Below are 25,814 nucleotides of genomic sequence, written 5' to 3' on the forward strand. Positions count from 1 at the left end.
TACCACTTTTAACGCAGTAGGTGAAATTTCAGCATCATCTAATATTTTTTATACTCCCAATGTATGCATTCATGATCGTTTCTTCTGAAGTATCAACGTATTCCACTGACCTTGCAATCAACATTCTATCATAGTTATCACCCTGTAGTTGCAGCATTCCATGCGATGAACTAGTCTTCATGAAGATTACTGCATTCGATCAACTTTGCGATGGTCTGGGATTAATGCATGCAATCGATTCTTGTAATAGTTGCAAAAATAGACATTTTGGTGCAAAATAACGCATGATATAGGGTTAACAAAGATTGTTAGTGCTGGTCGATGTAAGTTCACGTTTCCACATGAATTCTTAGTATTATCAATGCATATTCTGGTCATCGGCCCTCATAATTCTAAGTAAAAGGCTACAATAGCTTGTATTTCTACAAGTTATCTGGTAAATTTTAATCGGCAAAACAAACAACAAGATCTTTATACTTAGACGTAAAATTATTGGTGGCATGACATGAGGAAATAAGACATGAGGATTTTCGTGAGCAGCGGAAGGATCGTTTCAAATTCCATTCGAAATTGAACACTAACAATTATAGTCAATAACGGAAACTAACAAGTCATGCACAAAACGAAATTACAGCATGCTTTCAAGATTGTCAAGGGATAGAGTATGCGTACCTTCGAAGAACAATTCTTCAAACTCCCTCGATCAATCTCCAATCGTCCAAGAACAGCAACACAACCCTCAAATGCAACGATCGGAACAAAAGCACAATCAACAGCACACCACCCAAACAACACGAACAGCCAAAAGATCCTCGAACACAATCGATTTGAGTGAGGACACCACCACAATGGTTACCTTAGTATTCTCGGTGTGAGAATCTAGGAGTTATGAGCTTCGTATGGACTTGGCTTGAGAAAGAGATTAGAGGACAACAATTGTGTAGACGATCAAGCATGTGGGAGATAGGATGTTGTCTATCGTATAGACGATATGCTTGATCGTGTAGAAGATGACAGCCTATCGTATAGACAAAGCCACGTGATCTTTTAGCTATGACCAGCTGAATCACTATCGCATAGTCAATGCTCCACGATCGTTTAGTCTCTCTATGAGCTAGCACTTAGTGAAACAATTTCACTTGGTAGCTTCTCTATGAGTTATTTCCGAAAAAAGAAACTCTTCAAAATTAGGAAAATATTTTTCTTTTTATCTCACAGTTACCATAAAAACCACCAATAACCTCCCACTCAATTGGTTATTAGAGAAAAAGTGATAATTATCAAATAATTAATATTATTATAAACAAATATGATAACCAACTTGCCATATTATATTTATAAACTATAGTTTTAATATTTCAACTCATAAAACATACAAACCATAGTTCTTTTTCTACTTTATGGTACTTAATGTAAATCATATTTACATTAATTCTCCACTTGATGTTTCTCACATATCATACCAATTATATCATATATAATTGAATTTTCTCATGTTAATTTGAACAGTCCAAACTAACTCCAAGAACTTATTCTCAACTTGAATCCATTGAGCTACCAAGGAGACCTTATGGACCAGTAGCTTTAAGCTCCAATGGTACGTGAATAACTGACTAAACTCTTTAGTCATGGGATCCACCATCCGTTAACTGTTGGGCAATCCACTAAAGATCGACAGCTGCACTCTCCTCACTACTGATATATTTTTGTGTCCATATCAACCAATCAATAGTGCAATAACCCTTCACAAATCGCTCGTAAGTACAGCTGGGCCTATTAACTGTTTTGCCCCTGTAGTTACATCTAACTCCTTAAGTTCCACTTATTCCACTAATGAACATAAGTCATAGACCTACTATGACCGAGTCTTCTCTTCCAAAGTGAGGATTTGGCCACTATGTTCAATACTCGAAATTAGCCCTTAAGGGAGCAATCTATCTACTTATCCTTGCTTCAGAGAAGGAGTGAATTTCGTCTTGTGTAACTGAGTTCCTAGCTCCCTAATCAGACAAATCCCCAAAAAGGTAGGCTTGTTGAGTTGGCAATCTGGCCACTTTCACCCATACCAATCAAAGGACTGACCTTAAAGCCAGGAATTCCCAAAACACTCTGGATTAAGGTCATGTCACCTATGGTCGTTTAGGTGAGATGTAAGTCTCAAGTATCCACGGCGTTATATAAAGAGACTAGTTATCTCGTGGTCCGGTCTTATACAGACTCTTTGTATAGGACACCCTCACTCGTATATCTCCACATAAATGGTCAAGATCAGACCATCTGTAGTAGTTCACAACACTTGTAAACCTCTACAAAGCGGGTCATATCTGTAGTGTTACCATGATAAGGTATCCCTCTTTAATCCATATACTACAGACCTTTTAGGTTATTACTTAAGGCATGATCCACTTGTATATCTCATATAAATACTTATGTTTACATACAATAACCATGGATCTCTGTTTATTGGATATGAGTAAATGCAAAAATAAAATAACTTTTATTTTATTCATAATAATGTGTACAATGTTTACAAACTACGAGACTCCTGAAGAATTAGGACACCAATCTCAATAATCTCTCACTTGTCCTCATGCCTTGAGAGACTAATGTACAATACATGAAAAAAATACATGTACAATATACAATAAACTAGGGCATACTCCATACCCCAGTATCATCTCCCACTTGCCCTAGACAATATGGCTCATGTCTCTTAGACCCAGACTCTCCAGATGACTCTCGAACAATTTGCCATGAGAGCCTTTGTAAATGGAATGTGATGAAATAATGGTAATAATGGTATGAAATTGCAGTGGTGAACTATATGTCGCACATGCAAGTCTTCCTAGTAAAATCCAAGTATAAATCCTACTAGGTTGCCTGGTGAGTCTAGGGTCGAACACAGGGACTACTGAGACAATATGCGACGGTAAATTTTGATTCCTTTGCAGTGACAAAAACAAATAAGTCGGTTGGTATGTTTTAAAGTATAAATCCTATGCGGCAGAATTGAGTAAAGAGTTAATGATAGCAAAAGTTAGAATGAGTATGCAGGGAACGGGTTGAGAAGGGCTTTAGCTAACATTTCCTAAGACTTCATTTAAGTTATGCGATCATGCTACACATACACAACATCATGTCATCTCTCAATGCAAATGCCATAGTTCCTAATTTTATGACGTATGTGATTTATATGATAATGTCTATAGGACTTATGTCTAATCCTCTATTCTTTTCTATGCAAGGATGAATGATACACACATACACAAGGCGACCACATACTATCATATCCTATTTCTAGGGTGCATGCGATGCATGATAGCAAACAGAACTTATCTCAAAGTCTCTATCTCTTGCTTATGCGGTTCTAATCTGACTTTCTCAAGCCTAGATTCTAACCTGACTCTCTCAAGTCTAGGTTCTTTCTTTAGACTACTCTTTTAAGTATCTTTAAAGGGTGATGGATGCATACATAAGACAAGATGATCACATAAAATGAAGATCTTAGGTCATGCTAGCTAATTGCTTCTCAACCCATTCAGAAATTTAGATACTCATACGCAATGTGAAGAGATTGAACAGATGTAGAAATGCAGATTCCATTTTATAAATAAGTCAGAACATAAAACAACAATGGAAGATAGGGATAAGAAGCCTGGTAGTAATGTCTTGCTTCCCGAGGCTTTTACACTATGTTTTACTCTACTCTGTTGTTAAACGCTAAAGATGTATCCTAAGCTACAAGCCCATGTATCATAAACTTGTCGACTAGCTATACGCTAACATGAGGATGTATGATGTTCTATGCTTATAATGATGCGATACTACTTCTAGGTATGCGTTAATTGTGGATGTTCTCATAGTATGCCATGGGTTGTCATAAGTTTCCTACAATGGAACCAAGTGTAATTCCACCGTAAGTTTCTCAGTGTGATCGGAGGTCAAACACAGGGACTGGTTTGATTATTGTGGTATGTCAATGATATATGCAACCAGGTTTTCAATCTTTAAGCATGTATTTGTACAGGTATATAAATTACAATAAAATAAAGTAAAGCAGTAAAGATGCGATAATAACATAAAAATACAGTAAACCTAAGTTAGATGATACAAGATACATGCTTCATGTTACAAGATGCTGGGATCAAGGCTGGCTGTGAAAGCTATTCAAAGAATGTGGAATGCGGTGGCAAGTCTTATGAATAGAATAGAAAGAGAAAGACAATTAATATGAACAACACAAGTTCTTAATTGTATTAAAACTCCAAATACTGTTCCGCTCTTCTCTTGGCGTACACCTTTCAGTGATCGGCCGTGCTCCCACATGTCTGTGGTGAAACAGAGACTAATGTAATGAACGCAAGTTTGCTTCCATGTCTGGAATTACTACTTGCTTTAGTTAATGCATTCTTTTGACTTTCTCTCGATAGATCAGAATGACATCTTCACTTCTGCTCTCACAGGTGAAGATGTCGTCTAGCATGCCTTAGCTAAATGCATTTTATGTCTTTAACATAGATTAAGTACTTGATTAATTCATATTGCTTACCAGGGAACTAAGAAGACATCATGGAGAAAGTGAATGATGGGTGAACGAAAATAGACAGAAAATGGTAAATGAAAGCTATCGAAACATTTAATATCTCTATTAAGCGTTTGATACATGGTGTGTGAATGAAGAGATAAAGAAACAGTGAAATACAATGAAGAAACAGATAGAATAGATACAAATAAGTGTCAATGTCTTGGCACAGATTTGATGGAGATCTGCTTGCCGGATAGGATGGATTTGATGGTAGGAAGAGCTTCCCTCTCAGGCTTGCTCCATCAGTAGCAGGGATCTATGTACAGAGCTTCCGATCGGGTGTATGGTAGGTTAGATCTGAGATTCACCTCTCGGCCTTATCTCGTCTTCTTCTCAGATTTCGTCACTTAAGCACTCAGCTCAGCCTTTTCTCCCAACAATTCAGTAAAACTTAGCCCCATATCAAGTAGCATAAGTTTTCTCTGAAATCTATGGGGTATTTATAGGTGCAGGTGTTTGACTCCGACCTTCTGGTCCCCACTGATTGTTATGGTAATTCCGAAGATGGAGGAATATTATTTCTTTTGTTATGCAATTAGATCGTCAATTCTGCACAACCGTTAGTTGTACACGTGTCTCAATCCTCCGCTTTTGCGTTGCTCAGCTACATCTTTCGATCATGGGTTCGCATGCAGTGTTGTTTTTATTACCGCATGCGGTTGAAATACAGCTCTGGATCGACTGTTGCATTTCTCCGTCATTGCGGTAATCGTCTTTTCATTTTTGATTGATGAGCGCAATGTGACAGAGATGCGTTGATCAGTCTCTTGTGAGCCATGAGCGCAAGCGGTGATTTGGTCTCTTGCAAAACAAAGTAAAATTCGGCTTGTTGTCCATCTTTATTGTGTTAGTGGGTGTAATTGCGAACATTTATAATTATTGTAATTCTAGGCTAATTTTCAAACAATCAGTGCATATTCACTAACTTTTGGTCGCAATATCTAGATAAGGTGGCATAAATAACTTGTATTTATATAGGTTATCATCTGCCCAAAAGAATGTTCTTGCTTTCGTAATAGTTGGCCTTCTATCCATTCGTAGCGCTTCCCAGCAGTCTCTCAAGCTAACCAGGAATGGTCTTCCAGCGTCTTCTCTCTTCGCTCGCCTCCGCGTTCTAAGATATGAATTACAGACTAATGACTATCTATGATCTATCTTCTATGTATATGGTGATAATGGGTAAATGCACGTTATTACAATGCAAAGTTATAAAACAATGCAGGATTGCGATGGTAAAAATATACAATATTACGTCCAAAAGCATTAAGTTCACAACATTGCGATTGCATGTGTCCATCGAATTAAAATAGCAAAATTACGTATTTTGTGCAGAAAATGCGTTGGTACAAGGCGGAAATGCGATCCAATGAAATTAGCGTCCGAGCGCATTATATGGCGAATAGGAACTGGAACTCGAACCCCTTTAACAGTGGCGGCCTTCGGTATTTATAGAGCTTTAAGGTGAAGAAGCTTTACTCTCAAATGATTGCAATGATGGGAGGTCATTAAATCTCTATCTGATGTGCCAAGTAATGGTCACCCAAAAGTTGAATGTACTTGCTATAGTATGTCGTTAACGGCTTGTCAACTAAATTCAGATTCGACCATCATTAGCTTTTTGTCCCATCATGATTTATTAATCTTTCACCTTGATGTGTCGTCTTTGTACGGCCAACTTCTTGAGCAGATCTACGTGAGCGCATACGATCACATAGCTTTGCAGTCGCAATCTTCTAATGCGCTTGAGTGCCAAATTCCTTGGATCACAATTTGCTTTGCGCCAACGCATTTTCCTGCACAAAATAAGTAAATTAGTTGTTTTAATGCGATGGGCGCATGCGATCGCAATGTTCTCAATTTAATACTTTTGGACACGATTTTGCATGTTTTTACCATCGCATTCCCACATTGTTTTATATCTTTGCGTTGTAATAACATGCATTTCTGCCCGTTATCACAACACCAAATTTAAAACAATGCTTGTCCTTAAGCATAAACTAAAGATTTTCTTTAGAGAGTCAGCCGCCTCTTCCTTACCTAGATTTCTCGAGGTGCCTTATTCAAATTTTATGAACCAAAATCTCCTTAATTTCTATCCTAGTCTCTTATTAAAATATTTCTACAATTTAGGGACCGCAAGTTTAACCTTCAAAAAGACTTTACATGTTTCCAGGACATCGTATGATTTATTTCAAGACTTTTTCAACTAGGGTGTTTCCAAATTATTTTTATCCTTACATAGTTTAGATATTCTTTTTATGACCTTGCACTGATCCAAGTTCCTAGCCTTCATTTTGGCATGCCCCCATGAGTGTCATGCGAGCATCCAACTACGAGCAAGATGCTCTTTCTCAGTCTAAACTCATGCCTATTTTGCAAGGGAGTTGTGATCACTTATTTATGCGTTGATCACAATTCCTACATTCTTTATGGCTTGCCCCCACGGGTGTCATGCAGAGATCCAAATACGAGTAGGATCTGATCTCAACGTTATGATTTTTTTTATATAAATGTCTAAAGGTAGCAAGGATGAAAATAAATATCGGCACCCACAAATTTAAATGCAACAATGTCTTCATTACTGATAGACTAAAAACAAAATTCATGCGATGCTCTTAGGTACTTTCGTAAAAGTCGATTTGAAAGAAAGCTGGTGAACCACTAACTTCTAGAAATATTTCATGAATTGACTGTCCTAAAATTATGTTGATTCTAGTACATGTGATGAGAAATAGAGGAATGCGTTTCATCATTGAAATCATAATTGGTACGGAAAAACAATGCGATGACTAGCGAAAGTAATTAATATTTAATGATTGCACCAAATAAAGAGGATGCGATGATAAAATTATCAAAGTTAAAATTGAGATGCGAGAATGCAAAATTTGGAATAAACAAAGTCAAAGAAAGATACAATCTCAAAATTTGTTATGTTGCTGGCATCAGCTGTGATCGCATTCTTCTTTGCAGGGAGGCGATTTCTTCGATTGCAATGGCTGAACGAATTAGTCGCATTTTTCGGTTATCGCATAGCTCCACCGCAATTGTTTACCATGATCTTGCTAAAAAAAATCAAGAGGGTCAAAAGATATAAAAGACAGAGTTATTTATTATTTTTTTTTTCCAATGATTGTGTAAAAACGATATGAAAAGGATACAGAATATAAAAGGGTAGAGTGAGTTCATAAAATGAATATTTAAAAGGATACTTCAAAAATATTGCATCCCTGATGAGTTTGAATCGCATAACAATGCAGGGATCACTTATTCTTTTTTTTTTTTTTTTCCAATTTGGGCTCTTAGGTCCAAGGAGGTTTTCTCTTCTTTTCTCGATCTTCTGGGATATTGGTTGCCTCAATCCGAAGCTTTTTCCCATTAATGATCATCACGATTTCTCCCTTGTGTACATCAATTCGAGCGCGACCGGTCGCTAGAAATGGTCGTCCCAATATGATGGGCGCATCTTCGTTCGCTTTATGATTCAAAATGATGAAGTCTGCCGGTAAAATGAATTTGTCAATTGAGACCACAACATCCTTCAACTCTCCCTCGGGGTGCACTCGGGATCTGTCTGCAAGTAGGAGAATCTCCGTCGTGGGCATTAGTTTTCCCACATTCAATCGTTTTAAAATTGATAGCGGCATTAAATTTATACTCGCCCCAAGATCGCATAGTTTTGACCAATGTAGACCCTTCCAATTGAGCAGGGTATCGTGAAGCTTCCTGAGTCATGCATCTTTGGTGGGATCATAGTATTTGTAAACCCTGTACTCCATTTTTCCTACGTAAGTGAGTAACAAGCGTGTTAAGTAAAATTATGAAAGGAGGTAAAGAAAGTAGGCAGATGGAGGAAGAAAATTCTAAGTGTTAGAAATACTTTGTCAATGGTGAGTTTTAGATAATATAACAAGTGAAAATTTGCTAAGTATGGAAGCAAATTGTAGGCATGCGTTGATGGAGAAGTGTGGACGCATGGAGTTGCGTGTGTAGCAACCAAGGCTTGTAGAGGTTAAGTGTTGAAGGCAAGGGTAAACTATGTGTTGGTACTAAGGATGAACGCATAGGTAAAAAAGGCTTGATGCATTGATAAGGCTTGCAGTAGCCTCAAGTGTGTGCGAGCAAAGGCATTGGACGATCAAGTAGCAGATGAGCGGTGCTATATGATTGGGTAAGCGATCGTCTAGTAAATGAACGACACTACACGATGAGGTAGGTGATCGTGTAGGCGAGCACTGGGCGATCGTGTAGTAAGTGTGCGGAGCTATACGATGAGATAGGCGGGCGCTGGGCGATGATGCAAGCGATTAGAGAATGCGTTGGACGTTAAGGCATCAGCGCTAAACGACGGAGGTAAACGATGCTCGCAGTAGCTAAGAAATTGGCTATGCGCGAGATCGCTGAGAGCGAGATCGTTTGCTAAACGATTGAGCTAGATGATAGACATTGGGCACTAGACGATGGACGTTGGGTGCTAGACGATAGACATTGGGCACTGGACTATGGACGTTGGGTGCTAGATGATAGACATTGGGCACTGGACTATGGACGTTGGGTGCTAGACGATAGACATTAGGCACTAAACGATGGACATTGGGTGCTAGACGATAGACGTTGGGCACTAGACGATGGACATTGGGTGCTAAACGATAGACGTTGGGCCCTAGACGATAGGCGTTAGGCATTATATGATGGAGTATGTGATGCATGCTAAATTTATATTATGAGGCGAAGGCCTAACATGGGTTATGAAGGAAGGGAAGGAAAAGTAAATTAATTGAAGAAACTCAATAATGGGAATTGGCCGGAAGCACTAAGTGCTGGATGAGGTGGCAGTTTAACCCTTGAACAGGGGAGGTGGAAGGAAGTATAAAGGGAGAGGGACTTCAGAAGCTTGGTTTTGGAAAACGATTTGAGCAAATTAAGTGAGATCGATGTCGTTCAAAAGCTGGGAGAATCTAGTTGTTGAGGTTGTTTTGCCAGAGAAAGATCTCACACGGAGAAAAACAAAAAGTGAAGAATTTGCAGAAGGGGCAGATTCTCGGATTAATCATAACCCGGAGTGAAGATTGGAAGCTCCAGGACAAACGAACAAGGAATTTTCAGCTGATATTTTAAAGGTAAGAAAGTTAATGCAATTCTAAAGTAGAAGGATGTTTTTTAAAACAAGTCCTGGATTTTGAGTTATGAATTTTTGAAGTTGGAACAGGGAATCGATGCGTAAGCGGGCAGCTAGTTGGGAAGATTAAGCAGGCAGCTCAGTGAGCGAGAGCGAGCGAGAGTGAGCGAGAGATAAAAAAAAAAAGCGAGAGTGAGCGAGAGATAAGAAAATGAGCAAGAGTGAGAGTGAGTTCAGGAAGAGGAGGATCTTGCTAAGGATAAAGATCTCGCTAGAAGTGACAAATCTCGCTGAAGTGGTAAATCTCGCTCATGAGGGTGATCTCGCTCATTTTGCTGAGAATTCTAAGGAATCTAATCGGGGATTATGTCCTTTCAGGCCAAGAAGAGCTAGGAGAGGCATATAAACCGTTTAAGGGCCCGACGAGCTATGAGTGACTAATGTTTCTAAACAATAAAGTTTATGGTTTAAAAGTTATTCTCATGCTAAGTTTTCATGTGATTGCAAGCAGTTATTGCTATGATTGAAAGCATGACCAACGCATGATGTTTACTAATGTATGAGTTTTCCAAGTATGCTTTCCATGTCTAACGCATGCTAATGGTTTTTACAAGCTAGTTCAACATGATTTAAGCTAACTTATTTTACAAAGTATGAAGCATGTGTTAGGATTATAACTAAGGTTGAATGAAGCTTGATGTACTATGATTAAATACCTAAGGTTGTCAAAGTATATGCATTGGTATTCCTAAACACAATGAAAAAGGATACTGAAGGTAGGGAAGGTATTCTAAAGAGATTTCTATGCTATATTTGAAAACTATTCGTTTTAATGTTTTTCGAGAACTTGATAGCTTAAGTGAGCCAGATACTGAAGGTAAGGAAGGTATCCAAGTAAATGTACCTAAGGTGTTGATAGTACTTAGAAAACTCCACGTGCACGTATGTAGTTTAATAAAGAGATCGGCATAGGGGTCTCTCCTAGTCATAGTTCAGCATGAAGAGGTCGAAGTAAGGGTCTCTTTTAGCCATGGCTTGATGTTGGGAATTATAGCGATGGATGTTCATCACAAGGCATTTTCCTACATTTTATATAGAAAATGTATTAATATAATGCAATAAAAAAATCAAAATTAAAAAAACATGATTCTGTTTTTTGGCCCGGTGGTCCACCCAATAGAGCGATGGATGTTCATTCTTAACTAAGATTCAGTTAGAGTTCCAAAAAGGGTTCTTTCTTAGCATTGGCTAGAAAGTGTTGAACAAAAGGATTTTCACCCCAAGCCAGGCTAATGTTTGAGAGATTGAACTTGAACATGATATCTGACGTTGAGATTGAACAAAAAGGTTCTCTCTCAACTGGGAATCAGTTTAGCTATGTTTTCAAATACAATGGTTTTAAAGGTTTTATGTACACATTGCTTGGCATGTTTTAGTTCCAGTATTATGTTTTCTAGCTTTCAGTGTAAGCATGAGATTTATGTTTATATTAAGTCACTCACTGGGCGAGTAGCTCATTCTTTCAAATGTTTTTCTTTTCCCAGGTAGTGGTCATCTCCCCAAAGGCCAGCTGTCATCCTGCTCTGCCACTCAAGGACTCCAGTTAAAAGTCCAAAGTTTAGAGAGAAATTTTAGGTGTTTATTTTGTAAATGTCTGTACATATGTGTTGCTCATATTACGGACTAGTAAAGTATATTGGGACCACTGAACTCTGTTTGTGATAATATGATGTAATTATGGTGTTGTTGATACTTGGTGTTCTGAGGTTATTTTTAAAGTTTCCTTAGTTTGTTGAATGTTATATATGTATTCCAGGGACCTAAGTAGGTTAAGGATGTTAGTTAGACAGTAAGTGCCATAAAAAGGTTGGTAACTACTGTCGTCACATTCACTTCTGGATTAAGAAGGGTAATCTGGGAGGGGGTGTGACAAGTTGGTATCAGAACATAAGATTTTGGGAAAATAGAAAAAGTTCATGCATGAGTCTAGGTCCCTTAACTTAAGATCCTAACATGTGTATAACATAATTAGGAAAGGATGCTAAGAAGAAGTGGCATGTAGAGCAGTCAGACAGCAGAAGGGGACACTGACCCTACCTTTAAAAGTTTTGATATTCGAGGGAATCCAGATTCTAGTGAATGGAAAGGTAAAGACCCGATAAATCAGGAAACGACTTCAGAAGGGGAGTCGAGGATTCTGCAGACAGGAACAACCCCTCAGTTAGAGGACAAAATATTTAACAGAATCGCCAATAGGTTGGCGGAATGTGTCGAGTCCGTTCTGGCGGATTCAGAAAGGAAGTACGGTATTGAGAAAGACCTAGTAGGTATTGATAAAGGACAAAGAGCTAAAAGTCAGCATAGTGTGGGAAGGAAGAAGCCAAGACTTGTGGTTAGTATGGGTGATAGATCAGGGTTTTGGCATCCTACCGAGCTAGTAGCTAGTACAAGTAAGAAACCCTTATGTACGGATTGTGGTAAACATCATCGAGGGACATGTTACAGAGGGAAAAATGTATATTTCCAGTGTGGATAGGTAGGACATTTCAAGAAGGAATGCCCCCTGCTAGGTCAAGGAGTTCAAACAGAACACAGAATGACTTTACAGATGGTAGATCAGCCTAGTGGCTCAGATGTCCAAGGAAGGGATTCGAGAGAAGAAAAATGAGAAATGGAGCAGGACGACCTCTGTTGCAGGATAGGTTACATGAAGTGACCCATTAGGAGGCAGAAGAGTCTCCTGATGTTGTGAATGATAAAGTAACTTTATGTACCAGTATATTTATGAAATAGTTGTTTATGGTGTTATACCTTTATTTTTATCTAGCATGCTGCATTGCTTGTAAGAAAGATTGTAGAGAGCATGTCCCTAAGTAGTTATTATTATGCTGTGGAGAGGTTGTAATAGTATAAGAGTATTATAGGCTCTGGGATAGTTATTGATAATTGTAGTTTATGAAGTGATTCCGTTAGATTTCCTGGAATTGATGTCACTCTAGAGCATGTATTTCCCGAATAGATATTACGACAGTATGGATTGTTTTAAGAATAGATAATGTTCAAGAGATTTGGTTGGTAGGCAAGAGATAATATTTGTAGGAAGCAAAAAAGTTACTATTAGCGCAATATGTACTGTCGTAAACCCATGCAACAGCGCCAAAAACTTGATGCGTACTGAATGTGATGAAATAATGGTATGAAATTGCGGTGGTGATCTATGTATTGCACATGCAAATTTTCCTAGTAAAATCCAAGTATAAATCCTACTAGATTGCCTGGTGAGTCCAGGGTCGAACACAGGGACTACTGACACAATATGCGATGGTAAATTTTGATTCCTTTTTGGTGACAAAAAAAAATAAGTTGGTTGGTATGTTTTAAAGTATAAATCCTATGCGGCGGAATTGAGTAAAGAGTTAATGACAGCGAAAGTTAGAATGCATATGTGGGGAACGACTTGAGAAGGGCTTTAGCTAACATTTCCTAAGATTATGTTCAAGTTATGCGATCATGCTACACACACAACATCATATCATCTCTAAATGCAAATGCCATAGTTCCTAATTTTAGGACGCATGCGATGTATACGATAATGTCTATAGGACTTATGTCTAAGCCTCTATTCTTATCTATGCGATGATGAATGATACACACATACACAAGGCGACCGCATACAATCAAATCCTATTTCTAGGGTGCATGCGATGCATGATAGTAAACAAAACTTATCTCTAAGTCTCTATCTCTTGCTTATGCGGTTCTAATCTGACTTTCTCAAGCCTAGATTCTAACCTGACTCTCTCAAGTCTAAGTTCTTTCTTTAGACTACTCTCTCAAGTATCTCTAAAAGGTGATGGACACATACATAAGACAATATGATCACATAAAATGAAGATCTTAGGTCATGCTAGCTAATTGCTTCTCAACCCGTTCAGAAATTTAGTTACTCATGCGCAATGTGAAGAGATTGAACAGATGTAGAGATGCAGATTCCATTTTATAAATAAGTCAGAATACTTACAACAAAGGAAGATAGGGATAAGAATCTCGATAGCAATGTCTTGCTTCCCGAGGCTTTTACACTGTGTTTTACTCTACTCTGCCTAAAAGAATGTTCTTGCTTTCACAAGAGTCAGCCCTCTCTCCATTTGCAGCGCTTCCTGGCAGTCTCTCGAGCTAACCCGAAATGGTCTTCCGGCGTCTTCTCTCTTCACTCGCCTCCGCCTTCTAAGTATATGAATTATAGACTAACGGCTATCTATGATCTATCTTCTATGTATATGGCGAATGGGAACTGGAACTCAAACCCCTTTAATAGTGGCGGCCTTCGGTATTTATAGAACTTCAAGGTGAAGAATTTTTCTCTCAAATGATTGCAATGATGGGAGGTCATTAAATCTCTGTCAGATGTGCCGATTAATGGTCACCGAAATGTAGAATGTACTTGCTACAGTGTGTTGTTAACGGCTTGTCAACTAATTTCAGATTCGACCGTCATCAGCTTTTTATCCCATCATGATTTATTAATCTTTCACCTTGATGCGCCGTCTTTATGCGGCCACCTTCTTGAGTAGATCTACGCGAGCGCATATGATCGCATAGCTTTTCGGTCGCAATCTTCTAATGCTCTTGGGCGCCGAATTCCTTGGATCACAATTTGCTTTGTGCCAACGCATTTTCCTACACAAAATAAGTAAATTAGCTATTTTAATGTGATGGGTGCATGCAATCACAGTGTTCTCAAATTAATGCTTTTGGACACGATTTTCCATGTTTTTACCGTCGCATTCCCACATTGTTTTATATCTTTGCGTTGTAATAATGTTCATTTCTGCTCTTTATCATTATCACATCACCGCGATGCATCCCCACACTATAGCCCCTCCATTCAGAATGAACACTAGCCCTGATGTCGATTTACAAGAAACTCTATCAGTCTAAAAGTCAGAGTCTGTGTATCTTGTAAGGATCAAATCCTTATCTCCATACACGAGCATGTAGTCTCTCGTTCTCCAAAGATACTTGAGGATCGTTTTGACAGTCGTTCAGTGATCTAATCCTAGATTGGACTGATAACGACTAAAAATCTCTACTACATAGCAAATGTCAGGTCTCGTACATAATATTGCATACATTATGCTTCCAACTGCTGAAGCTTAAGGAATCCGTCTCATCTCCTCAACCTGTTGAGGTGTCTTAGGACAAATCTAAGGCAAGTGGGAGAAGCCATGGGTATGTGATTTCCTAGTTTATTGTATTTATGTTTTTTTCTCTCACGCTCAACATTGTATATATATAACCCCACCGTAATTTAGTCCAGGTGGGAGTTTGTTGGGTTGTATGTCCTAAAACTCGTGGTTTGTAAACATTAAACAGATTCTATTTATTCAATAAAATTGTTCTTGAGGTTTATTTAGTAAAAATGTTATTGACATTTATTCAGCAAAAAAATGTTATTGAATATGTGAATTGCACATTCTAAACTTTAAATCCAATAAACTAAGAACTCATGGCTATAACATAAATACTTGAACATTATGTAGAGACATAAAAGTGGATCAAGTACGAGTAATAGCCAAAATGGTCTATAGTATAGGGATTAAGTTGGGTACTTTATCTAAATCATCCTATGGATGAGTTTGCATAAGACCAGACCTGACCTAGGTAACTTGATCTTAAACCTAAGTGAACTATGAACTTTTGTTTACCGAAATTATCCTTTCACGTGCATGGGTGAGAGTGACTCAACATCACTGACTCAATAAGCCTCCCATTTTAGGGGTAAGATCGGGTAGATAGCTGGGGACATAGTCATACAAGATGGAATTTGCTCCTACCCATTTCTAGGGTTAATAGACAGGCTATCTCTTAAGCATTGACTCCAAGTCTTGAACAAGGGGCTTCATCCTTTCTAAAGCTTGGAAGGGACTAGGTTTGGTAGTTGGACCACAAACCAATTGTTCATTAAAGGATTACTGGGACTTAATGAGTAAGATGTACTTACAGGGGTAAAACAGTAATTTACTCAGTTGTAGTAACGAACAATCTGTGAATGGTCGACTTACTAATCATCGTTAAATCAATTGGACAGAAATATATCTACAGTGAGGAGAGTGAAGCTACTGGGCTTTAATGGACTATTTGGGTAGTTAACAAATGTTGATTAATTGGGTTAATGAGTCAGATCGTTTGAGCTCATGATCTATAGGTCCATTAGATCCCCATGGTAGAGGACTACACCTTGGAATGGTATGTTGAGAGAATTTGAAATGTTCAAATGTGGTTTAGGAAAGTATTAATTATATATGATATAACTAAATGTTTAGTTATGGAATTAAACAAATTAGAGAATTGGGAATATTTAAAATGGTTTAAATATTGTACATGAATAGGGATTCATGTTCGAGATTGATATTTTATTAATTTAATATTCAATATTAAATTAATTAGATTAATTAAATTTTTTAATTAATTATTTAAGTTAGTTTTATATAAAATTAATCATTAGTATTGATTTTATCTAAAATCAATTTTTATTTGAAAATTGAGTTAGCCGTTTTCCTTAAAAACCCACTAATTCTTCTAATCCAAGTTCGATAGTGCAATATTTGGTGTCATTGTACTATGCACTTGATTTGCATGGAATTGAAGTATAAACACAGGTTTTGTTTGCTTAAACAAAGTTCATGCAATTTTTGAAATTGATTGAAAATTGTTTTCTTAATTTCTCCACCAAAATTACTCTCCATTCTAAAATTTCCTTAAAATCTCTTCTCAATCCAGGTCTCACAACTCGTTCCAAGGCCAAAGCACAGTGGAGAAGACTCTAGCAGTGGTCCATGAATGTTTTATGTTCTGAATACAAGAAGAATTTGCTTCAATTTGGAGTTTTAAAAAGGTTGTTTTCCAAAACCCTATTTTTTCCCTTATGAGCATGCTTGTTTAATCTCTAAACTTAATGTAATTAGAGTACTTAAGATCCTAATGGCTTCAGCATGTTCATCGTTAACACCAACGTAAATACCTTAGTCTTTCTTATCTGTTTGGGGATAGTGAACCTTTGAATTTTAAAGAAGCTTTGCTAGATGTAAAGTTGAAGACTGCTATGGATGAAGAGATAAAAGCCATAAAGAATAATGATACTTGGGAACTTCTACTCTTCCAAATGGAAAGAAAACAGCAGGTGTCAAATGGGTGTTCAAGACCAAAAAAAAAAAAAGGAGAAGTGAAGAGACATAAGACAAAATTAGTTACAAAAGATTATTCTAAAAAATATATTGATTACAATAAAGTATTTCCTCTTATTGCTTGCTTGGAGACCATAAAGTCGTTAGTTTCCCTTACTGTTCAAGGTAAATGGATGATCCTTTAGATGGATGTCAAATCAGCAGTTTTTAATGGATATTTGGAAGAAAAAGTCTACTTAGAACAACCTCTTGGCCACTGATGATGGGTAGAAATGCACATCATCTTAGGTCTTTTATTTAGAATTATGAGGGTTATTAAGTAGAATATTTGGCGAATATATTAGGAATTCATGAGAAAATGTCAGGTCGTTCAGCATTAAGAATCTCGACTAACCCACTATTATGCATTATTATGCGTTCAATTGTCTATCTTTGTAGATAACGCAGGAAGCGGATGCATATACGGAAGCCGGACTATCGCAAAGACGACCGCATGCGGAGAATTTCTCCATTGCAAAGGCGAACACATACGTTTAACGCATGGGTGTTGCGGTAATCAACCGTATGCATCCATCGCATAGGAGTTGCAATCGTTAAGTTATTGTGGTCATCGCGTAGAAGTTAAAATCATCAAGCGAATGCGGTCATCGCAAAATTGCGGCAACATAATGATAACCATAATAGCAGGATGAACGCAAGGTTGGTGGAATGGAACATTAACGCATATCTCGGGAGAATCAAAAGATGATGTTGACATTTCACCTATCACACTGTTAGTAGTAGATATTCAAAAAAGGACCAACGCGCAGCGAATGTCAGAATCAAAGCAAGTCCATTAATACTGTCGGCAATCAAGCTCTATAAATAGAAGCTGATGAGCAGAATTTCAAAGCATCCAAGTGAGAGAAAAATCGGCATGTGCAACGAAAATAAGAATCAATTTTACTCTAATTGTCCAAATTAAACATGCAACCCAAAAGAATTAATTAGGGTTATTTTGAAATAATACCTTTGAAGCTCCAGAAACTCATCTATCTCCACTCGAACACGAACCGGACAACCACTAGAGCTGACCTACAATCCTCTAGACTTAGAACCAGGTTGTGGGACCCTATGGATGAAGAACTCGAGAGAGAGAAAAAGAGATGGAAATAGTATAGTAAAATTAGGTTGGGTTTTTTTTTTTTTCAGCCCAATTTTAAAAACTAATTTTGCAAATTTCCAAAAGTTTTTAATCCAAAAACACAAGCCCATATTTATAGAAAAGGGTCATGCAAAATTGCATGAAATAATTTCATAAAATCCCAACATCGAAAATCCACTAACCTAGCCCACTATTTTGTTAGTGGAATTATCCAACAAAAGTTTGGATTTTCCCACTAACTTTAGTCAAAGGGCAAAATAGTCATTTGGTCAAAGTCAAACTTTGACTAAAAAGACAACATTTTGACTTTTTATGATCTTTTCTGTGTTGACTAATTTTGACCTCCCGAGCATGAATCCACATTCATTTTCTCGAAATTCAAATCACATTTGAATATAAGGTCGGTCAAAGTTTGACTTTTCAAAGTTAAAAATCAACTTTTTGACTTTTTACATCTTTGACCATTTCTATTATTTCCGAGCTTCCGAATATAAATGTATTCATTTTTTTTATATTTAAATCACATTTAAATATTAAAGTTGTATCTCTAAACTAAAAAACCGACCACTATATCACATATGCTTGTCGGTTTCTCTCTCTTCACCTAATTCGAACAATTCGAATTATTCTATCATACTGTTCTAAGTTTATTCTATATAAACTAGCAGGGGAACCTAATGGACCTATAGATCATGGGCTCCAACAATCCGAGATTAGCTGGCTAAACTCTTTAGACCAAGCTAATCAACATTTGTTAACTAACGGGTCATTCCACTATAGTCCCGTAGTTGCATTCCCCTCACTATAGATATATTTGTGTCCATTTGATATAACCATGATTAGTAAGTTAATCCTTCACAGGTTGTTCGTAATCTCAGCTGGGTTATAAAAATCGTTTAACCCCCGAGACTACATCTTATTCTTTAAGTTCCACTGATCCTCTAATGAACAATTGGTTTAAGGTCCAACCTATAAACCGAACCCCTATCGAGCCAATGAGAGGGTGGGGCCCTTTGTTCAAGACCTGGATTCAGTACTAATGGGAACAACCTATCTACTATCCCTATAACGGGTAGGAGTGAATTCCGTCTTGCACCCTATGTTCCTATCTATCCACCTGATCTTACCCCTGAAATGGGAGGCTTATTGGGCCAGCGATATTGAGTTGCCCTCACCTATACAGATCTAAGGATAATTCCAGATGAACAAAAGTTCATAGTTAGCTCAGGATTAAGATTAAGTTACCTAGGTCATCAATTAACGAAATAGTCAGTTTTATACATTAAATGACATTTAGAACGTAAAAGTGACTATTTCATGGTTCAGTCTTATGTAAACTCTTTACATAGGATGCCCCTATTCATATATTATAGACCATTTTGGCCATATATATTTGAACTTCATCCACATTTGTGTCACTACTTAAACTTAATGGCCTCGGAACCTTAGTTTATTGGATTCATGAATATAGAATTTAAATTTACTAAAGATTTTCAATAACTGCTTTATTGAAAAAGAATAAGATATTACAAACTACGAGTTTTAGGACATAAAATCCAACACCAAGTTTCGGCCTTCAGGCAGAGCCTTGTGATCCAGACCAAAGTGTTAGAAGAAAGCTTGAGATTTCTTCATCTCCTTCATCCATTCCAAGTGACAATCGGAGCCTTCGACGAAGTTAGAGCTCGAGAGAGTCAGCTCCACCGCCCTTCCATGGTACCACCGGCAGCCTTAACACACATCTGCTAGAAGCAAGACATTGCTTCCAGCTAGCCTTTTCCATTTCTCTTCTTTTCTTATATTGTATTGTATTACATTTTGGCTTAAGAAATTAATACATTTCGTGATCAATGCATTTCTATCTTTACTTTGATTCCATCTCTATCTTCCTTTACTTAGCATTCTTAACTTTCATTGCACCACTTAGTGAGATTGCTATAATATCTCATACTTAATCATGTGGCATAGGAATATGAAACATGTAGCAAACCACCGGAAGGTGTGTGTTGCATGAGTCTTAGAAAACCTTATTTGCTTAGTGTGAAGCTGTAGCAATGCTTGTCTATAAGCAGACGCAATACTTGTCTATGAGTAAAATCAGCAACAACTAACTGCCTGGGAGGGTAAGTGGTTAGTCGCATTAAGCAGTGTAAGCAAGTGTTCACTAGAGATAGGAATAATCTTACGTCAGCCAAGTTTATGCGGTTACCTTGTCTTAGGAGCGAATCATTCATCATTTAGGCATACTTAGGAAAGTAGTCTAAAACTCAAATCTAAGACTCGAGAGAGCGGATTGAAACACATAAGCAAGAATGGGAAACTTAGAGATAAGCTCCATTTTCTATTAAACAGCATATGCACCTGTAACGAGTAGAACAAAGCGCTATAGATTACAAGAGGAAATGAAGTTCAAGCATAGAAGTCCAAGCATAGAAGTCCAAGCCTATGTCCTACAATGCATGAATGAATGATGATTTATGCAATACTACTTCTAGATATGCGTTATTAATGGATGTTCTTGTAGTATGCTATGCATTGTCACAAGTTTCCTTGTGCTGGAACCAAGTATAATTTCACCGCAAGTTTCTCGATTTGATCCGAGGTCGAACATAGGGACTGTTTGAGGTTATTGCGTTACATTTGCGATACATGTGACTAAGGGTTTTTCAATTTATAAAAGTGTTTGCGTGCAAGTATTTAAAATTGCGATGAAGTAAAGTAAAGCGATAAAAATGCGATAATAAAATAAAGTGTAATAAAATAAACCTAAGCTAAGATGATACAAGATACAAGTTTCATGATACAAGATACTGAGGTCAAGGCTGGCTGTGAAGTGATAACTTGTAGAAATACATATGCCACCTTATCTAGATATTGCGGCCAAAAGTTAGTGAATATGCATCAATTGTATGAAAATTAGCCTAGTATTACAATAATTATAAATGGTTATAATTATGACCACTAACACCATAAAGATGGAAGACAAGCCGAATTTTACTCTATTTTGCAGGAGACCAAGTCACCACATGTGCTAAAGGCTCACGAGAAACTGTCAACGCATCTTTGTCACATTGTGCCCGTCAATCAACAATGAAGAGACGATTACAGCAATGACGGCGTAATGTGACAGTCGATCCAGAGCTGTGTTTCAATTGCATGCGGTAATAAAAACAACACCGCATGCGAACCTAAGATCGAAAGATGCAGCTGAGCAACACAAAAGCGAAGGATTGAGACACGTGTACAACTAACGGTTGTGCAGAATTCACGGTCTGATTGCATGACAGAAGGAATAATATCCCTCCATCTTTGGAATTACCATAACAATCAGTGGGGACCACAAGGTCGGAGTCAAAGATCTACACCTATAAATACCCCATTGATGTAAGACCCTAACACTAAAACTAAAGTTAATTAGAAAAGGAAAAATACCAAGTAGGAAGAAACCACTCCAATTTCTCAAGGAAGAATAACCAAGGGACCAAACACTTAAGGAAGACTTAAGGTATGGTGAACGCAAGAAGAAATAAGGGAGGGAAGCAAGAAAGCTTGGGAAAATTTGCCTAAGGGTTGCATATCACCAAGCAAATGTATGTAGGAACCATAAAGGAAAAATAAGCTAGCATGCATCGAGGGAACATGCAAGACGTTAGCCATGTGTTAAGGCCAAGCGCACAGGCCATGCATTGAGGCCCAACGCACAGGCTATGCGCTAGTGCGCGTAGGCCATGCGTCAGGGACGCGCCTATGCTTTGGAAGCTCTCGCCTATGCATCCAAGGGAGAACGCGCGCCTATGCACCTATGTGTCCGAGGGAGAACGTGCACCTATGCACCTATGCGATCGGGAACACACGCCCATGCGTCGATAGGAGACGCGTAGCCTACGCGTTGATGAGTACCGGTCCATGTGTCGAGCGAGCAAGCCACTCTATGCACTGTCGAGCGACCATGCGTCGATGCACTAAGACAAACGCACGATCACGCGGCCGAGAGGGCCTATGTGGCCAAGCCTACCGTGCGGCCAACCGTGCAAATGCACCATGCATTGCTAGCCAAGCACATGCGTCCATTGTCTATTAGGCCGAGCAAGCCATGCGTTGAAGAGCCACCCTATGCGTTGGTGGAGATCACTTCATGCATTGGCGAGAGGGAAATTGATGGGGAATTTTAAGGGAGAAAGCCAAGAATTTTGAATAAAAGACTTAAACATTTGGGTAGGAAATTATGTTAAGTATTTAAAGAAGTTATGTGGCAAAAGGAAAATCACATAAAAACTAAGTAGGAGGTGGCTAAGGGAGATTTCATGCAATTTAAGCAAGCATGAGGTGGGTGAAGGAGATTTCATGCAACTAATGGGCTTTTGGCTGGCAAGCTAAGGAGAAAACAACACAAGGCTATCCTAGGAGTAGACTTAGTAGACTTCTTGTTGGCAGCCTTAGAGTTAGCCAAATAGTAGATGTGTTGTCAACTTGGGGTGAACTTGAGATGGCTATAAATAGGGAACTTGGGCAAGGGAATTCATTCATACCAGCCTCAAAGTCGTAAATTGAGAGCATTTTAGGGAGCGAAATTAAGTTATTATGCGAAATTGAGAAAAAAGGGGTTGCATTGGTGAGTGAAGGCAGCCGGATGCCCAGCCTAGCATGCACGCAGCATTGCGTCCATTGCCCATTCCGTGCGTCAGCGCACAGCGCCCGCACACAGTGCCCAGCCCAATGCACAGCGCCCGTGCACAGACGCATCCCCCAGCGTGCAGCACACCCAGTGCAGCACGCCCAGTGCAGCATGCCCCACGCGTAGCACGTCCAACGCGCCAACGCATGCCTGTACGACACCCTACGCCCATTGTGCCACTGCCTAACGCCAGCTACCTAGTCTTGGGCCAAAATAACCTCTAAAGAACCAACCTTGATATTTTAAACAAAGTAGGACTGATGACCAAGGGGTTTTTCTAGGTTCTCTTGAAGAATCTGGGGACGGTGTGGGGTTGGGTAGCCTACGACTGGCAGCAAGGAATGCTGCCACTCGTATGGCAATTTGGTCAAAGGAAGGGGTTGATGGTGAAGCAGTGTTTTGGGGAGCTTGGTCGGCCATGGGAGCTTGACTGAAAGAACTAGGAATTCGTTGGGATGCTGGGGAAGAAGAAATCTTTGTATGCTGGCACTAGGGTTTTCAGAATGCAAAATGAGGTAAAGAATTTACAACGAGGCGAAGGTTCCTCCTATTTATAGGTTGGGTCGTAGTGAGCCCAACACGATTTTTGCAGCGACAGGCCTCGAGAACTCAAAAGGCCCATCGTTCGAACTTCCCTCATTTATGAATTTTCAGAAAAACGTCCTTTTGTTTGCATCATCATCATTGCTTTGGAATATGAAACGGTTGGACTTCTCAAATGCAAAAAGGATTTTTCTTTAATATTTTATTCGAATGGACGCAATGTAAGTATTAACGCAATGTGCTCACCAATGCAATTGTATCTTCGTAGAGGACGGGCAACAACGCATACATCCTTGCAACACACCCCTTATCCAAACACATTTCTGGAGGATCAGACGCATGACATTTCTAACAGCGCAACACTACCTCAACATAGTGCATCTAGCTAAGGACGGGCAAAGGATACACATGTGCGCAACAGACCCCTCAGCTCAACACAGTTGAGTTGGGTGAATGCAAAGTGTATCTTATAAGTTCGAGATGCATCCATTATCACCTTGCATACTGGTTGTTGATTGTTTTATTTTTTTTTTTATTATTTTCATTATTATTTTTTTTATCAACGTAAGTTGCTATGACTTATGGCAATATATTTCTCTTTATTTCTCATTGATGATTTAAAGACTAACGCATTAATTACAGAAAAGTCAAACGAATCAAAGACAGTACAAAAATAAATGAAAAGGAAATAAATAAAGAATCAAATTCATAAAGTCAAGAAACGAATTAGATGAAGTAATAACAAAATTCAGGAATTCAATAAGACAGAATTTAAAGAAAGCAGTTAAACATAGTTGTGAGATATGGACCGAAACATGCGTTTCTTTAGATGAGTGCAATCCACATCTCAGCAGGCGGTCCGACTTGACTACCCAATGTCCTAGGGACATTACTCCTTTCCATTAGATCCTGGGGCTTCTGAGTTGCTGGGCAACGTTCCTGGTGCTTTATTTCTCAGCTCAGATTCCAGCTGGCCCACATGGATCTCCAAGTTTCTAATTGAAGATGCCTGCGCCTACGTTATTGCATCGTTTTTGTCCATGTATTGTTTAAGCAGGGCGTCCAATGAGCTTCTAGAGGTTTTGGAAGATGAGGATTGTTGGTTATTTGATTGCCTTGGTTGCCCTTAGTTATGGTGAAAAGGAGGATTCCCTCGACTACCACCTTGTTGGTTGATTGGCCCCCCTTAGTTGGGATTACCTCCCCAACCGAAGTTAGGATCGCTCCTCCAGCCAAGATTGTAGGTGTTGCTGAAGGGGTTATTTTGGATGGCGCATACTTGCTGAAGATTTGATGGGCACATTTCTGTTCCGTGAGCCCCTCCACAATTAATGCAATGTATTGCGGCCACTTGAGCCGACACAGCAGGTTGCACTGATTGTTGAGTGATGGCTTCTTGATTGATTGCCATCGATTGAAGGATGGAGGTCACCGCGGCCATATGAGCGGCCAATGTGGTCATTGTCTCCGCAGGGACAATGGCAATTTCGTTCTTCCTTCTTTCAGTGCCTCGGCCTCCATAGCCATCATCAATCCAATCATCCATGTTCCGCGATATGCGGTCAATGATGACCTTGGCCTCTGTATACGTTTTGTCCATAAAACCTCTTGCCGCGGAGAAATCAGCAATAGCCTGTGTTGATCTGTTTAAGCCGTTATAAAAGGTCTCCATCAAAACGCAATCGAGGATCCCGATATACAGGCAGTTTTTCACCAATCTTCTAAATCGCACCCAGGCGATGCTTAGGGTCTCATTCTCAATTTGCTCGAAGTTCAGCACATCCTTTCGTTGCCTTGTGTTGACGGCTGGTGGGAATAACTTCTTCATGAATCGCTCCACAAGTTGGTCCCATGATGTAATCTCATTTGGCTCTAGTGAGTGAGCCCACCTCTTGGCTTCGTCCCTCAAGGTGTAAGGGAACAAATACAGTCTGATGCTTTTCGGGGTTACGCCAGGTAGCGAGATCCGCACATTTCAACAAAGCTGGTCAGATGGGCATGCGGGTTTTCACCTTGCAGACCCCCAAATTTCCCTACATTTTGGATCATTTATAGCATGACCGACTTTATTTTGAACCTTGCATTCTCCTCAACATAGGCCTCAAAATCCCAGGCGAAAAGTCGTACAGGTTGGGTGGCGCATAATTCCTCATGGGAATGTTGCGATCAGCAGCCAAGGAAATAGGATCCTGCGCTAGTCGAACAACCCTTTGCTTTACTACGGGCACCGCATTATCATTATTATCTGCCACGCTCGCTGCTTTCTTTTTGCCTTATCTGATTCTGACGTGCCCGTGTGTGAAAGGTACGCTCAATCCCAAGGTTAGCTTCAAATTCTGGTTCAGCACCAGTACTCATGAACCGTCAAGCTGATCTCCGCGTTGAACAACATGTACAACAAGGTTTGTCCTGCAAAATACCACAAACATACTCAAACAATAAACCGTTAACCACTCCTCGCCAATGGCACCATAAACTTGTAACGAGTAGAATAAAGCGCTATAGATTGCAAGAGGAAATGAAGTTCAAGCATAGATGTTCAAGCCTATGTCCTACAATGCATG

Source organism: Benincasa hispida, chromosome 9 (assembly GCF_027475165.1).
Source record: "Benincasa hispida cultivar pf3 chromosome 9, pf3_genome.v1.1, whole genome shotgun sequence".
NCBI lineage: Eukaryota > Viridiplantae > Streptophyta > Magnoliopsida > Cucurbitales > Cucurbitaceae > Benincasa > Benincasa hispida.